Source organism: Ranitomeya variabilis, chromosome 3, assembly GCF_051348905.1.
Source record: "Ranitomeya variabilis isolate aRanVar5 chromosome 3, aRanVar5.hap1, whole genome shotgun sequence".
NCBI lineage: Eukaryota > Metazoa > Chordata > Amphibia > Anura > Dendrobatidae > Ranitomeya > Ranitomeya variabilis.
The window spans coordinates 343,864,777-343,882,015 of record NC_135234.1 but is presented as its reverse complement, the minus strand read 5'-3'; the positions used below and the strand labels follow the sequence as shown (position 1 = coordinate 343,882,015).

Sequence of the window (17,239 nt, the reverse complement as noted above, 5' to 3'; positions counted from 1 at the left end):
TCCATAGAAAATAATGCACCCCCATGGTGTATAACACAGTCTCTTCCCTAGAATATAATGTGCCCCCCATAGTATATAACACATCCTCCTCCATAGAATATGATGTGCCCCCACATAATATTTAAAACAGCATCCTCCATAGAATATAATGCACCATCATAGTATATAACACAATCTCCCCAATGGAATATAATGTACCCCCCATAGAATACAATGTGCCCCCAATAGTGCCACAGTCCATTACTCATGGATATATAAAAAAAAGACACACAATCCTCACCTTTCCTTATGCCCCGCTCTGCTCCCAGCTTCAGTGTCAGCAGCTGCACTGCCTGGGCTCGGAACACAGAGGGTGCATGATGATATGACGTCATCATGCGCCTGCAGTGTCAGAGGCAGAGGAGAATGATGGGAGAAGGAACATCAGCTGATGTTCAATGTGGCGGCAGCGGCGGAGGGGGAAGTCGGTGTTGGCGGCAGTTGGGCCTCCCTGCCACTAACACCGGACCTGGCAACAGGGCATAGCAGCACCTCTCAGGCATACAAGGAGAGGTTGGGCCAAGTGTGCAGCTTGGGCAACCAATAGTTAAAGGGCACTGAAGAATCAGGAAGGATGCTGGTATGCTCACTTAAGTAGTCCTTCAGCATCTTGGTCAACTTTTCCCTCCTTGCCATAGTTACACCCACAGATAGTCTTGGATGATGTGACAGTTTCATGAAAATGGCCCAGTTGGTGGAAATACCCCCCAATCCTGAGTTGCACCTGATGTGTCTGGCTGTAATCCTTGTAGGTGAAAAAAGCCGGTATCTCTCTGCCAGCAGCATTGTCTGAGGGTAATCTTTTTAGCAAGTCTTCCACAACATCCCTCTAGCATGCATGCACTGAAAATGGCACGTCTGGCTTGGACATGAGAGAAGCAAATTTCTGCTTGTACCTTGGGTCAAGGAAGGTACACAGCCAGTATTTCATGGTGGACAAAATGTGTTTCACGTGAGGGTATTGGGAAAAGCATCTGCACATGAACTCTGCCATGTGTGGCAGACTACAAAGAGTGAAACCTTCAGTGTCCTCACCAGGAAGAACACTAACAATCCTCTTCGCCTCAAAACGCATATCCACATCCTCCTCCTCTTCAGGCCATCCATGCTGGACAGGCATAAAGCTGGGATTGGGAGTCCCCTCTGTATAGCAGACCAAAAACTCCTCTTTCTCCTCACCCTGCTCCTCCTGTTCCTCATCATCACCCATTGTGGCCTGAGAATATTGTGCAAGGTTGGCTGTGTGGTATAAGCCACTGTAAAATCTTGCTCCATAGCCACCTGCTCGACATTCAAAGCTTCCTCTTTGAGATTCTGCAGCGAAAGTTTTAATAGACCGAGCAGTGGGATGGTTACACTGATAATAGCATCACCAGCGCTCACCATCTCTGTGCAGTACTCAAAGTTTTGAAGAACCTCATATTTGTCAGCAATCCACACCCACTCAGCAGTTGTTATATGTGGGGGCTGAGTGTTACTCTGACTGGCATTGAGAAGCAGGAATTCAGACACTGTCCTCTGCTGCTCACTAAGCCGTGCCAACATATGAAAGGTTGAATTCCAGCATGTGGGCAGGTCACAACTTGGTGAAGAGGGAAATTAAAACGTTGCTGTAGCAAAGCTAGACTGATGAAAGCCTGAGATGACTTTCGGAAATGTGCGCTGATACGGTGTACCTTGGCAAGTAGGTCAGACAAGTTAGGGTATGTTTTTAAAAACTGCTGCACAACCAAGATCAGCACGTGGGCCATGCATGGAACGTGTACCAGCTTGCCGAGCTTTAAAGCCACCACCAAGTTACACCCATTATGACACACAACCAGACTGGGTTGGAGTTTCAATGATAGAGCCACTGATCGGTCTGTTCTTTTATCCCTTTCAACAACTTGGCTGCATTGTGAGCTTTATCACCTAAAAAGATGAGCTTCAGCAGAGCGTGCTGCCATCTTGCCAAGGCAGAGCTGCAGATTTCCCAGCTGGGGAGTGATGGGGAGGCTAGTTCCATTGAGGAAGAGGAGGAGAGACAGGAAGTGGAATATGAGGAGACTGAAACCCTGATTTAAATTGGGACCACTATTATTGGTGTGCATAAGATGTGTGATGCCACAGCCTCTGAATCTGTCCCAGACTCTACCAGTTTAACCCAGTGTGCCATCAGGGAAATGTATCATCCCTGTCCACAAGAACTTGTCCACATGTCTGTGGTTAGGTGGACCTTCCTTGTGACTGCATTGGCCAGAGCAAGGCTGATATTGTGCAACACGTGCTTATGTAACATGGGGATGGCACAACGGGAAAAATAGTGTTGGCTGGGAATTGAGTACCATGGGGCTGGCTCTGCCAAGAAGTAGTGGAAAAACTCAGTTCCCATAAGTCGAAACAACAACATTTCCAGGACCACCAATCTGGCAATGTGGGTGTTTAGCATTCAGGCATGTGGGTGGGTGGGTGGATATTTCTGCTTTCTAGTAAACATCTGGGGCGGGGAAAGCTGAACGCTGCACTGGGACACACGAAGTGGACATGGTTGCTGACTGTTGTGTGACTGTTGTGTGTTTGCAACTACTGGTTGTGGGCAGGAGGCATCAACGCCTGTTTCATGGTTAGCAGATTGGGAAGGCCGTAACACAGAGGAAGGGGCAGTGGTTTCACCCTCAGACACAGATTTGTTACCCCACCTACTGGGGTGCTTGGCTGCCATGTGCTTTTGCATGCTGGTTGTGCTCAGGTTTGCAATGTTCTTGCCTTTTCTTAGCTTGGTTTGGCAGATGCTGCAAATTACAGTTGTTTTATCTGAAGGACTTTCAGAACAAAACGGTCATACAGGGGAATAATGCAGCCTTGACCTGTTATCTAGCCGAGTGGTGGGCTCTTTAGAAGAGTTGACCGAGTTCTACTCCTGGGCAAAACACTACCTCTTCTTGCCTGTTATATTTCTACAGATCCATCCCTCTCTGCACTGCTGTGGTCACTAGGCGTGCCACCGTGCCAGGTTGGATCAGTGGCCTCATCATTGACCATGGCTTCTTCCAATTCCTCAATCTGATCCTCCTACTGAGTTGTGATTTGTGGCTGACCTGATGGCAACTGTGCCTCATGATCATCCTCCACCTCTTTAGACAATTGACCTTCCCCAATGTGGCTTTCACTGGGCTGTGGGAGCTCAAATGTTTGGGCATCACTGCACTCCGCCTCATCTATAATGGTACATGTTGAGAGGCCTGACAAATTACAAGGGAACGTAAACAGTTCCTCAGGGTGGCCAGCGTTGGGGTCATATGTCTCCTGAGACTCTTGATGGTGGGAGGGAGAAGGACCAGGTTGTGGATTGTGAAGCAGGCCAAGCCCCTTGGCTACTGAGACTGGCCCATGTAGAAGACTTTGTGGTGCTGCTGGTCAGCACACTGGAGAATGTGTATGCCATCCAACCCACAACATCCTCACACTTGTCTGAGTTCATTATTGGTGTAGCGCGCTGACTACATTTTGACAGGAACCTAGAATGAGATGCAGTCAGAGATGCAGTCACCTTCGGATCTGTCACACGGCCTTGGTGGGCACCACCACATCCACGTCCCATAATGTCACCCTTTCTCATCTTGAATGCGTTATGCTTATGAAACCAAAAAATAATGGCTTTATTTTTCACAACTACCCTTACAAAGGTCTTATGTACAAATTCAGTGTTTCTAGCAATGTGTGGCTATTTTTTTGGAGATCGCAGCTTGATTATGCACAGCAACAGCAGACTGACATAAACTACAGGTGTGTAGTCACATTTGCTTATCTCTGCAGGCTTTGCAATAGTTGCACAACTGCTAGATGAATAAATGCTCTTTTTTAAACCAATTGGATATTATGATTTATTTTTAGATCACCTTACTGACACATTCCAAATGCAAAGAAATGAAGATTATTGCTCCTGATAAATTGCTAAGTACGATTATCTTTACCCGGATCATGCCAGTCGCACAACTGCTAAAGAAAAGCTATTTTTTAAAACAATTTTTGGTTTTCAATCGCCTTGCTGACACACTCCAAATGGGGGCTAATGGAGAGTAATGCAACTGCTAAATCTTCACGTGAGATTATCTGTACCCGGATTGCGCCAGTTGCATTTTTATATTTTTGTAGTGGATGAAACTCTCCCTATTTCACCCTAATCTCACAGTCTGCTTCTAATACTAACTACTATACAACACAGTGGAAAATAGCAGAGATCTGCAGCATGTACTTGCAATGATGAGAAGACCCATCCGCATGCCTTTCACCCTCCCTCCTATTAAATTTCTCCCTACTTAAATCCCCACCTAACAAACAAGTAATCTCTTCACAATCTTCAGCTTTTAATAAAGCTTTTTGGAATAAATAACGCTTACTATAACCTCCTATCAGTCTCCCTATGCTCCATTCACTCTCCTTATTCTGAAACTACGCTCCTCTCCATACGCTGTTTCTGGCTTCCAGGTGCGCAAGATGGCGCCGACAGCCTTTAAATAGTCCCTATGATGATGGAAGGCCAGCCAATCACAGTAATGCCACACCAAAGATGGTGCTGGCATTACTGTGATTGGCAAGCCAGCCCAGCATGTTCAATGGCTGCAAATAAAATGCCAAACTTAATAGGTGGGTCACTCGAATATACCGAGATGAACACCTAATTACTCGCCGAGTAACAAATAGCCTGAATACCATACTATTCGTGCGAGTAATGAATAGTGCAGAATGTATTCACTCATTATTACTAACAGTGAACCCTCATACTAACTATTCTAATCAGTAAGTGTTTCTCCTTTTTGTCTGATCTTGCCCCCATTGATAAACCTTTGTAACTTACTTTCTTCTTCCTATATCTATTTTTTCTACAACTGCACTTCTCTCTCTCTATTTTAATCCCTATATCCTATGCTATACATCATGCTATTGTAACACCCCAGGTTCCTGGTTGTTACAGTGGCATTGTTTTCTTCACAGGGAGAGTGATGTTATGCATGGAAGCAAGGAGGGATTTCTTTTGTCAGGTAATCACAAACATGCAACATGTTCTTACTCTAGACTAGAAGGGGGAGCTCGGATCCAGCTTGTAGGTGGCTTCCCTATATATATATTCTGGCTGGAGGGGAAGTTAGTCTGTCAGAGGAACAGAGAGAGGAAAGAGATAAGGGGCCGGGCAACTGCATGAGGTGCTGCAGCTCCTGGAAGGGAAAGAGAAGGATGGAATAAATTGTAGCGAGCATGAAGGAGGAGAAGAAGCAAAGGGTGAAGTAAAGTGCTGGAGAGAGAAACTGCGAGTGGACTTCCTCCAGGCTGAGCACAGATACCGGTAGCCGGAAGACCGAGGTTGTGCAGGACTTTAGGACTCATAGCAGAAACTGGCAGACACCTGAGGACACAGTAGCAGAATAGAGCTCGGGTCATGATAGAGATCTGTAAAAAGGCTCGAGCTACCTGTCGTATGGGTAGTGTCCTACCAACTTGGGGGACAGAGAGGAAAACATGAAGACCTTGTGTGAGGCCTAAGGCAGCAAGGGACTACAACACTACAGCGCTAGAAGGAAGGCTTCCAACCCCACCTGGAAAGGGGGATTCCAGAATTGCTTCCAAGCCGGCCAGACCGTACCTGAACCTGTGATCAGGTACTCTGGACTGTGGCCGCCTGAATCTTTCAGTAAACCAGGTAAAGAGACTGCAACCCTGTGTCTTCTGTTTATTCTGGCACCATACCACTCTGGCTAAACACACAGGGAGCCCTGGGGACAAAGCTTCACCTGTGAGAAGCCATACCATCCCAGCTGCCAGAATATCACCCCAGAGGACCCCTTTAAGCAGCGTCGGTCACCTCTGACCGAATACCACAGGTGGCGTGATGAACATTTATTATTTTATCACCCCTTTAAAGACATTCCCTTTTGCATGGTGCAAAGGGCCACAGACCGGGTCACCACCGCCGTGATACTTCCCTTTAAGTACCACACCCCGCACTGAGTACCCATGACCCTGGCGGGCGTTCCATTTCGGCATCATGATCAGGATGGACCGACCCAGCAAACTGTGTCTTGTGCGCCTAAGAGACTGTGCTTTGTTGAAAAATGATTGGACTGTAAATTGCTACCAAAACTGCCGCAATTTCAGCGCCACGAGAAGAAAAGTGTGCAATCTTGGGCGGAGACAAGCTGTATGGTGCAAAAAGTCATGTGCTGCTGTACCACCAGGACGTGTCCATCAGCTAGAGAGGTCCGCCTCCTGATCTGTTATGGCAGGAACCAGAAGAGGAAGCAGCCCCACCCACGGAGAACAGAGCAGGAGCAGCGCGTGTGTGCAGCCGCAGATCCGGAGGAAAAGATGGCGACCGGTTGCCACCTGAAGGGTGAAGAAGCAGCCGAGGACTGTCCCGGATGATGGGAGGAGGACTTGGACCTACCGCCACTTGAGGATCCTGGGACTTCCTGGGAGCGCAAGTGGAGGAGCTGAGCCACCAGCTCCTGAGCATGGAGCTGACTGCGGTGAAGAAATGGAAGGTGGCCCTGCCCAGGAATACAGCACTGGAGGAGCCGTGGACTGTCCTGCGATCAGCGTCCACAGCCTTAGCAGCAGAGCAGACCGGCACCAGAGGGATCTCATCTGAAGCACGTATGGAGAGCGACCCTGCCCCGGTGACCGACCCCACTCCAGCGACTGTTCTTGCCCCAGCCACTGACCCGCGCTCCAGTGACTGACCTTACCACGGCCCCCGACAGTACCGCTCAGCAGGCCGAAGAGACACTGGTAGGCCCGCTCCCAACACCAACAGCCCCCCCGCCCTGGTTGAGGCCATTACAATGTTCCCTGGGACCAGGCATGCGGTATAGAGGGGTGCATGAGGGCTCCGCTAAAACCCACAGGCACACCACTGGAGGTCAGTGCAGAGGGAGTTGTCTTTCAGTGGAACAATCCAGGGCCAGACCTGATCGGGTTCCCTGGGGAGGCCCAACCAGAGGGGTCCAATATAGAAGTCCTCAGCTGGGAAGTGTATGGAAAGAAAGAGGAGGAGAGTGAAGCCCGGCATATAGAGGAACGCAATCTGTGGGCCAAAGCTCAGGCCCTTAAAGCTAAACATTTAGACCGGGACCCATGGAGACAGGGCGTTATAGCAGCCTTTCAAGTTAAAAAGGGTTGGGGCTTCCTTAAAGAGCCTGGACTGTTGGCAGAGGTTTTTGTCACCCGATGTGACGTTGAATCTCTCCTGCTGGAGGGACACCCGGATAGGGATCTCTACCCAGGGGATCATGTGACCTACACCCGTTACTGGGGTGAAAAAGGATGGTACTCTCTAAATGTAAGAAAGTTCAAACCGACAGCTGCCAGTCCTGAAACATCAGCCAAGCCTGTCACCTGCAAGTAGTGCAGCCCCAGTGCCTGCAATAGTAAAGCCAGTGCCTCCAAGAGTAAAAATGCAATGTACAGTGTGCTCACAGGCTACACAAACTGAAGTAGAAACACAGATCCTTAATTATGCTTATCCCTAAACTTTCCCTAAAGATTTTACATAAAATACACTGCATTTACTACGCATATTAGTACCTAAAAAGAACTACGGTCAATATTAAATTGTACTTCTTATCATATAAGAAATCCCAAAAAGAAAACATTTATATGCGGTAAAATACATTACAAATTTTATTTAAACAAGTAGTATGCAATAAAAATGAGGAGAAGAGTCACATAGTGTCACATGCCCGGAATACAAAAGGTCTATGGGCTACATAGCATATGGACAAAAATAGAGGGGACAAGAAAGGAAATCCAATGGTACAAAATGATATAAACTAAACCATGAAGCATACTAGTATAACAAAAAATAATAACAAGGTGCTACAATCCAAATGTCCAAATAAAATATGGAAAAATATCCTACATAAAATAACAACACTGTAGCCCAAAAATCCAACAATTCATATAGTATAGTACAATGTTAGTAAGCCCTAAGTCAGTGGAAGTGAGGTCCATCCTATATAATCAAGTAGTCACTCTTGCTGCAGAAAATGCCATATGAATAAGCACATAAACTAATAAAAGCAAAGTGCCTCATGTATTTACCTGGCAATGAGATGCGGCAACCCCAACGCGCGTTTCACGTTAGCTTCTTCTTCTTCTACCTATAAGTTTCACATTTTAGATTACTCACACAATGCAATACATTATAATAAAACCATATTCTAACATGTATTCCTGTACAGTTCGTGCGACATTATCTTTGGTCGATGGATATGACAGTTCCTGCCACACCCTTACATGTAGATGGCAACATTTTTTAAGTCTTTCACAAGATTGTGTTGAGGCATATTTTTCTTAAATTATCTCAACATTTTTAGAAGCAGTTGTTCCCAAATTTGTGAACCTCGACCATCTTTGCTTTCGAGAGATTCTGCCTCCCTAAGATGCTCCTGCTAAGTCATGTTATCTAGTTGGAAATTAAGTCTCCAGCTGCTTTTCATTAGTATCACTTGCTTTTCCAGCCTTATGTTAACTCTTTCCCAAGTTTTTTGAGATATGCTGCTGTCATCAATCTCTATATGAGTTAATTATTTCAAATCAATGGAAAAATGTCTAATTTTAAAATTCTGAGATGTGTTCCATGTTTGGATATGAATAAAATACGCCTGTAAGAGATTTCCAAATCAATGCTTTCGTGTTTTCTTCACATTTTACACAGCAGTCAAACTTTTTGGGACTTGGGGGTGCATGTGATTTCGCAGTAAGAAGCCATAAAGGGAATGCTGCCGCTTACAATTAATTGATTGGCAAGGTACCAAGAACTAGCTCCATACCAATCTAATATTTATGGCCTGTACTAAGAAAAGCCATCAATTTTGCAGATATGGAAAACCTTTTTAAATGTGCCACCAAGGTGAACAGCAACTATGATGAAGATGAGAACCACCTAGTAGTTCAACCATCAAGGTTTTGTACAAAGGGGTAAACTACCGTAGAAACATTAAAGCTTTGAATGATTAATTACTGTAAATTTACATCAGCTGCATAGAATGAAAATATTTGCAATTTAGATAGTATTGCTCCATCTCTTTGCATAGCAATGTGCAGATCTATCTAATGAGCTGATCTTGATATTTCTATTGACTTCTGTACAGTGCTTAGAGGATCAATATGCAGAGAACTGGCTATAGGGCGAATAAAACAGAGCAAAATTTATTGGGACCCTGAAGGAGTGGACACATTAGTTCTTTGTGGCAGCTTAACCTGAGCAATGCAAACTTACTAACACCTACCATGATCCTGGATGCTTCTTCTGATTGGTAAGCCCCTTTACTTCATGACTATGTCAAAGATATGCATATGCATTGACATCATGACATTATGGGGGCTTACTAATTAGAAGAGACACCTCAGTAATAAGATAAGAAGTTTGCATTGTTCTGGTCTGGCTGCCAGTATCCTTCAAATCTATTTGCTCTATGCTTTGGACTGACTGAGCAGGAATGACCAGCAATGTTGGTTCCATACTACATAAGAAAATGTCAAAACAAAACTATTCAATAATTTATTTTTTAACACATACAGTGCAGAGAAGCCTGTCTCTCAAAGTGCAGAGATTACAGTGCACTCACTATGTAGTGAATGGTTACTGTAGTAGTCCCTTTGCACTGCCCCAATGACTGGAAGTGAGTGGCTGCAGGGAGAAAATAACTTCATTTTCATAGTGTAACTGCTACTCCAGTAGATGCGCCAGGCATGATTAGGTGCTATTTACCTGCAGATTACCGCTATATGATGTATGTGACAGGTTACCTTTAACTCAAACGGTGAACAAAGTAAAGAAACAGAAATTTCTTTTGTTATCATGCTTCCAAAAATAATAGTATAAAAAGTCATATCTAAACCTAAATATTATAAGTAAAAATGTGAATTCATCCTGCAAATGACCAGCCTTCACACCGCTCTGTTGGCAAAAACTAAAAAGTAATTGCTCTCAGATTATGATGGCTCAAAAAAAAAAATGTTGATGTTTTTATTATTAGTTAAAGTTTAAAATCTATATACATTTACAAATTATACAACCCTGCTTTATGTATTCCACTTGTTATTTGCAGTACACAGTAGGAAGGCGAGTAGTTAAAGGGGTTGTGGGTACAAGCTGCAGACTTGTGAATTCTCACATTCCATGCACTGTGCACTGTGAAGATTCTGTGGTGCCAGCCCCAGGAGTGGTGGGCACGTGACTGTAAGTGTTTGCATACATATGGTCACATGCCTACTAGGTAGGCACAGACTTGCTCAATGCAGGTGTATTGAGAGAAGCCGGAAGGGCTGCCACTGGGAATTTTGGGGCCCCATACTGGCAAAATTTCGGGCCCACTTGAGATTCTGCCCAGGCTCCACCCCTCGAATCATCCACAGTCCCATCACCCTCTCTTTGAAAAATTCCACTTCTGCACCATGTCCTCACCAATCACACATTAACAGTTATCATAACCAGATCACATACATAGCCATAGCCTTGGCATTAGAGGCGGGCTTTAGGCAAAATTTTGGCTCAATATGAGAGCAGATGGATTTTTCACCTTGGGACTCTTGGATCTTAATGAGAACTTCAGTTTTAATTCCTGTCTGTAGTAGTTTCTGTTTTGGAGGGGATTCCTTCAGGATTTGGGGTTCCTCTATTAATATTCCCTCATTGTTTTTATTCCATGTTTTTATTATTTTTATTTTAGGTTTTAAATTGTTTTTCACTATTCATTCTAGAAACGTTCGTGACACGGTATTCTTCTTAATAATAATTAGTGGCAGTAGAACTAGTCCTTCTACCAGGAATCCTCCATTTGGAAAGTTGAAAAAGAAGAAGGAAGGGGAACAGGGAAAGAAAATATGAAAATAGAAATGTGAAATGTCCTTTGTATATTTGATCCTTGCTCATATGATTGATAGACAATAATTATATATAGTTTTTCGTTAAAATGGGATATGCATTATAACTGTACATATAACTAACTTCTTCAGCATTATATATACACATTTTAAACTACTATTTATGATTCTTCTTAATTAATAAAAATATTTTTTCTTATCCCTTTTTCACCTCCTTCCTTCACTTCCCTTCACTGCCTTACCGTTATTATAAATTATTTTATTCACCATTTATTATTTATTTAGTAGGGCACTTCCTCGTTTAATATAGATTTGCTTGTTCCTCTTTATACTGCCACTATATTCCTCTGCCCCATATCGTATGGATATTTCCTTTTACCAGGACTGCGCATACGCGAGGCCCGGTTCCTTCTGACTTCCGGAGGTGCTCACACTTTTGACCGCAGTGCGTTCCAGTAAGCATCATCCGGAAGTCTCTTTTACCACGGGGAAGCGGTATCCTGTGCGCATGCGCTATTATACCCTGGACGATAACCAATCACGGGAAACCACAGCTCCTTCACAAGCATCCCTGGCCAGCACCATCCGCTACACTTGCACTAATCAAGTAATGAATTAATCCCTGGTAATAAGATATTTGCGATAGTGGTGGTTTAATATCAGGTTTACAGATGGTTACATTCCTAGGTTAGGACCTGTATTACTTTTGGGATGGTGTTGTACTTATAAAAGCAACATCTATAATATAACGCTGGGAGCGTCACTCTGTCCGAAATCACATATATTTATTGGCACGTATTTTTTTATGGGTTTGATTGATATACTTGCACTTTTACTCTTGGATTGTAAGCGTATCCTCCTTAGTTTATGGTGGTGCTACATTATTTATTGTGCACCGTTTACACTTTTTTTTCTTCGGCTGTGCACGACATCCGGTCTGTTTCGTACATCTAGTACTCTTTTTTATCTGCTTCCTTGCTGCAGCGCAGTGCGCTTGCGCCCGTCGGCCATTTCGGGTTGCTGTGGCAGCGTGTCCTACAGCGTCGTCCTGTTCCTCACTCCTCTGACGCGTCGGAGGTGGGCGGGACTGGATGACGTGGGACGCCGTACCCACCGCTTCCTGTTCTGTGTCTGATGGACGCTAAGCGCCGAGACAACCGCCGCATATAAAAGGTTTGCAATGTGTTCCCCATGTTACCACGACCCCCAGGAAGAAGCTACGTTGCGAAACGCGCGTCGGGGTTCATTCCCACACGTCAGTCCTCTTATCAGCATGTAGTTATGTGATATCTAGTGCTCTGATTTATTATTATTTTCCTATTTGTCCCTCTGTTTGCTCACAGGCCTATGCTTAGTAATGTACACTTAGTACTTGCATGCTCTTGCATATACACTGGTATATGGGCATTATAACTTGTGGTTAATTCTGGATTTGCACTGACACTTTATCAGTTTGCCATTTACCTTTTGGTGTGGTTATTTATTTTGATTTATCCAGTATATACATATGTGCAATACATCCCCTATGGTACTGATCTACACATTTCTTTGAGCCATGATATTTATACGTATAGAACCTTTTTGATATAAACTGGACTTATAGCAACACGTGCTATTACAAATCCTGAGCCTGCTGTTGCATAGAGTTTTACCATATATTTAATATAACACAACTATTTTTGCATGCATGTGCTTGGTTATTCAACCTTTATATGAACTGCTGTGGGGTCATTCTGCCTTGTTTCTACACCCTTGTTCTAATATGTGTTTGTTATTTTCTTGGTTTTAATTATCTTCAATAAAATATTCTAAATTTTATACCTCTTTGTGTGGTACATCCCTTCTCTTTTGGATATATGTGATTGTGGTGGTACACCATATATAAGTATCGGTCAAATTTATCTTGGTAAACCGAAGCCTTTATAGACTGCGCAAGCGCAGGCGCCGGCGCAGTCTGGACCCCACAGAGTGACGCTCCCAGGAGATCGCAGTATGCGTAAGCACTGAACCCACACCGCGATCTCCAACGGAGAAGCAGGGACGTGCCAGGAGGGTGAGTATGCTCTATTTACCTGTCCCGTTCCACCAATGCGTGCTGCTCCATCCTCCACATCCTCTGCCTGTGACGTTCAGGTCAGAGGGCGCGATGACGCGCTTAATGCGTGCCGCCCTCTGACTGAACAGTCACAGCCAGAGGACCCGTAAGACAGAGCGGCACGCAGCGCTGGATCAGGGCCAGGTGACTATAGCAAGTGCCAGGGGCCTGAGCCAGCGGCGACTCTGGCACCTGACCCCCACAGCACGCAGGTGTCCCCGCCTGCTCAGGCCCCCGGCACTCGGCGCCCACCGACCATAGGTGAGTATGTTATTTTTTTTTTTATTGCAGCAGCATACAGGGCATATAATCCTATGGAGCATCTTATGGGGCCATCAACCATAATGGAGCAGCGTATGGGGCATATAATACTATGGAGCATCTTATGGGGGCCATCAACCATAATGGAGCAGCATACAGGGCATATAATCCTATGGAGCATCTTATAGGGGCCATCAACTATAATGGAGCAGCATACAGGGCATATAATCCTATGGAGCATCTTATGGGGGCCATCAACTATAATGGAGCAGCATACAGGGCATATAATCCTATGGAGCATCTTATGGGGGCCATCAACCATAATGGAGCAGCATACAGGGCATATAATACTATGGAGCATCTTATGGGGGCCATCAACCATAATGGAGCAGCATACAGGGCATATAATACTATGGAGCATCTTATGGGGCCATCAACCATAATGGAGCAGCATATGAGGCATATACTATGGAGCATCTTATGGGGGCCATGAACCATAATGGAGCAGCATATGAGGCATATATTATGGAGCATCTTATGGGGGCCAACAACCTTTATGGAGCAGCGTATGGGGCATATGGATGGGAGCAGCAAATTACAGAACGGTGGCGCAGGATGGGAGCAGCACATTACAGAACTGTGGTGCAGGATGGGAGCAGCACATGACAGAATAGAGCAGCACATGACAGAATAGATCAGCACATGACAGAATGGGGGTGTAGGATGGCAGCACATAACAGACTGGGGGTGCAGGATGGAAGCAGCACATGACAGAACGGGGGTGCAGGATGGAAGCAGCACATGACAGAACGGGGGCGCAGGATGGGAGCAGCACATGACAGGATGGGGGTGCAGGATGGAAGCAGCAAATGACAGAATGGGGGCGCAGGATGGGTGCAGCACATGTCAGAATGGGGGCGCAGGATGGGAGCAGCACATGACAGAATGGGGGCTCAAGATGGGAGCAGCGCATGACAGCATGGGGGCACAGGATGGGAGCAGCACATGACAGAACGGGGGGGTAGGATGGGAGCAGCACATGACAGAATGGGGGCGCAGGATGGCAGCAGCAGATGACAGAATCGGGGCTCAGGATGGGAGCAGCACATGACAGAACGGGGGTGCAGGATGGGAGCAGCACATGACAGAATGGGGGAGCAGGATGGCAGCAGCACATGACAGGATGGGGGCACAAGATAGGAGCAGCACATGGCAGGATAAGGGTGCAGGATGGGAGCAGCACGTGACAGGATGGGGGCGCAGGATGAGAGCAGCACATGAAAGGATGGGGCGCAGGATGGGAGCAGCACATAACCAAAATGGAGGCGCAGGATGGGAGCAGCACATGACAACATGTGGGTGCAGGATGCAAGCACTACATGACAGGATGAGGGTGCAGGATGGGAGCAGCACATGACAGCATGGGGGTGTAGGATGGGAGCACATGACAGGATGAGGGCTCAGGAAGATAGTAGCACATAACAGGATGGGGGCGCATGATGGCAGCAGCACATGACAGGATTATGGTGGAGTGTGGGAGCACCACATGACAGGATTGGGGTACAGGATGGGACCACAACATTACAGGATTGGGGTACAGGATGGGAGCATGTGACAGGATGAGTGCTCAGGAAGAGAGTAGCACATCACAAGATGGAGGCACACAAAACAGGATGGGGGCTGCACATGACAGGATGGGGGTACAAGATGGTAGCAGCACATGACAAGATTAGGGCACAGGATGGAAGCAACACATACCAGGATGGAGACCATATACCAATATAAATGCTCGCCACCCAGGCGTAGAACGGGTTCAATAGCTAGTATGGATATATGGTGGCTATCATGCTGACTGGATTGTCAGCTTTATTACTTGCCTTAAAATCACAGAATGTGTTACTTAGGATATTTGCATCTGATTGTACTATAATATATTGATAAATGGTATATTTATATTCTGTATATGTATATCATGTAAGCTCCAGATCAATTGATAATGCACAATATTTGGACCAGTGGGTTTATTGATTTATAATAATACTATTCATAGTCTTTGAATTTTTGATATGATTATAATTATCTACCCCATCTGTCTCCATCCTGCACCATGATCCTGCACCATGTCACATGGGGCAGGATGTAGACACATGGGGCAGGATGAAGACAGATGGTCCATGTGTCTCCTGCCTGCACTTCAAACACATTTTGGCTTGCCACTCAATAATAATAAATAAACAAACACTTTCTTCTTACCTGGCTGGGGTCCAGCAGTGACTTCCCCTCCATACATTTCAAGGGCATACTTGACAATGTTGTCATACGCCGACAATGTTGTCATACGCCGGCAATGTGCACTTTGAAGTCAGCTGACAGCCTCTGATTGGATGGCAGCCTTTAATTATTGCCGTGCAGGCCCACACGGCAATAAATTTTAACTGAACCTGCGTCTCGAATTTGCTGTATCATATTGATTTATTTTATCTTCATATATCATGAAGGTTTCACTTAGTTTTATTATGTTTTTGAACTATTTTGGGGGGTAAAAATATCAAAAATGAAAATTAAACTTTAAGATCAATGCAGATGACTTTAAAACTCTGATGAGTGCTATCCATCATTTTGACAGATAACACTCGTCCCTATGTTATTTAATGAGGCTGTGTGCTTGTCCAACCGTAGCATGCAAGATTTTACTTTGATTATTATCCGATCATGTCTATGGGTCATATCCAACAAGGTCTATGGGTCCATGGAAAACAGTAGGCTGTACTTGGATGACATCTGAGCGCGGTTCGATATTCACGGACAGAGTGAATGGATAAGGTGTAGAAACTTTATTTTTTTCACCTCCAATAAAATTAGATCACACTCTGTGTGAGTGTGATTAGCATAATCGGACCAATTTTCTCACATAAGAGAAAAATTGTGTGCCGAATGTGCTCCTCTGAACCCTCAACCCTCAATGTTAGTGAAACGTATGGAAAGTTAAATTGATGAAGTAAAAAAAGATATTTTTCCTATGAAGAGGGGGCACGTGAGATTACAGTGCATTCACTTTGATTTATACCGCCGTATGGCAACAGAAATAAGATCCCTTCTCTGAGCTTAATTACAAGTTATAACAGTATTGACTTCGGAAAGCAAGAATGAGCAGCAACAACCCAGATTCGCACAGACTGAAACTGTGTCATTAGATTATGCCGAAATAAGGTTTACATTCTTTTAATGTTGCCAATTTGACTTCTTTCAAGTCGCTGTCGTCACAAATTTGTCCATTTAAGAAACAAAATTACAGAACATTACAAAATAAACATATATTTTTCATTTTAGAAACATACACTCAGCGGGAGAGACTGTTTCTATTGCCAATCGACTGAGTTTTTGTAGAAATGCTACGTTTAATGATGTTGTTTTGGAAATGGAGCAGAACAGTTGGAAATCAAAGCAAAACAGTTGCATTTTCAGCCACAGGAAAAAAATAAAGAATATAGAAATAGGTAGAAAACGCAGCTTTTCGCTTTCAGACAAAAGTGAGAAAATAACCCCTTTACACCTCTCCTTTTCTACCTTTCGGTTTTCTGTCCATCTCGCAGAAGAAATTGATTTCGGCTACTGCTGAAGGTAATATGACAATCACATATTTCAGCCTGTGATCCTGAGCAGCGAAGCATATTATTCTTGATTTGACTTGGGGTGATAGCAGCTTTTGTGTCAAATGTAGCAATTCCTGCAGATTTAATAGAGTCGACCTCTATAGACCCTCCCCCCTCTTCCCTGTCCCTCAAACCCACTCCCCCCTCTCCTCCTCTCTATGTACAGCACGGTAATTTCTACAGTTATCAATTGTATCTGCAAGCAAATCTAATTCATTATTCCCTTGGTGTCTGAGGTCTCGGATGCTCGGGAAAAGGATATTGTGAGACATTTATGTTTTTCTGATTCCAGATAAGAAATTGGGTCTACGTTTTAATTAGGCGCTGA

The 17,239-nt window shown here is 44.7% G+C and overlaps 1 long non-coding RNA gene across 1 annotated transcript in view; it reads right to left on the bottom strand.

Annotated features, from left to right (window-relative positions):
- The window catches only part of LOC143818221 (uncharacterized), a 92,491-nt gene extending 75,539 nt beyond the window's left edge, over positions 1-16,952 (bottom strand). The window contains exons 1-2 of the long non-coding RNA XR_013224392.1: positions 16,826-16,952; positions 8,116-8,174 (exon numbers count right to left, since the gene is read on the bottom strand). This is a non-coding gene — a long non-coding RNA (uncharacterized LOC143818221). The remainder of the gene's footprint in view (positions 1-8,115; positions 8,175-16,825) is intronic.
- Positions 16,953-17,239: the final 287 nt, after the last annotated feature.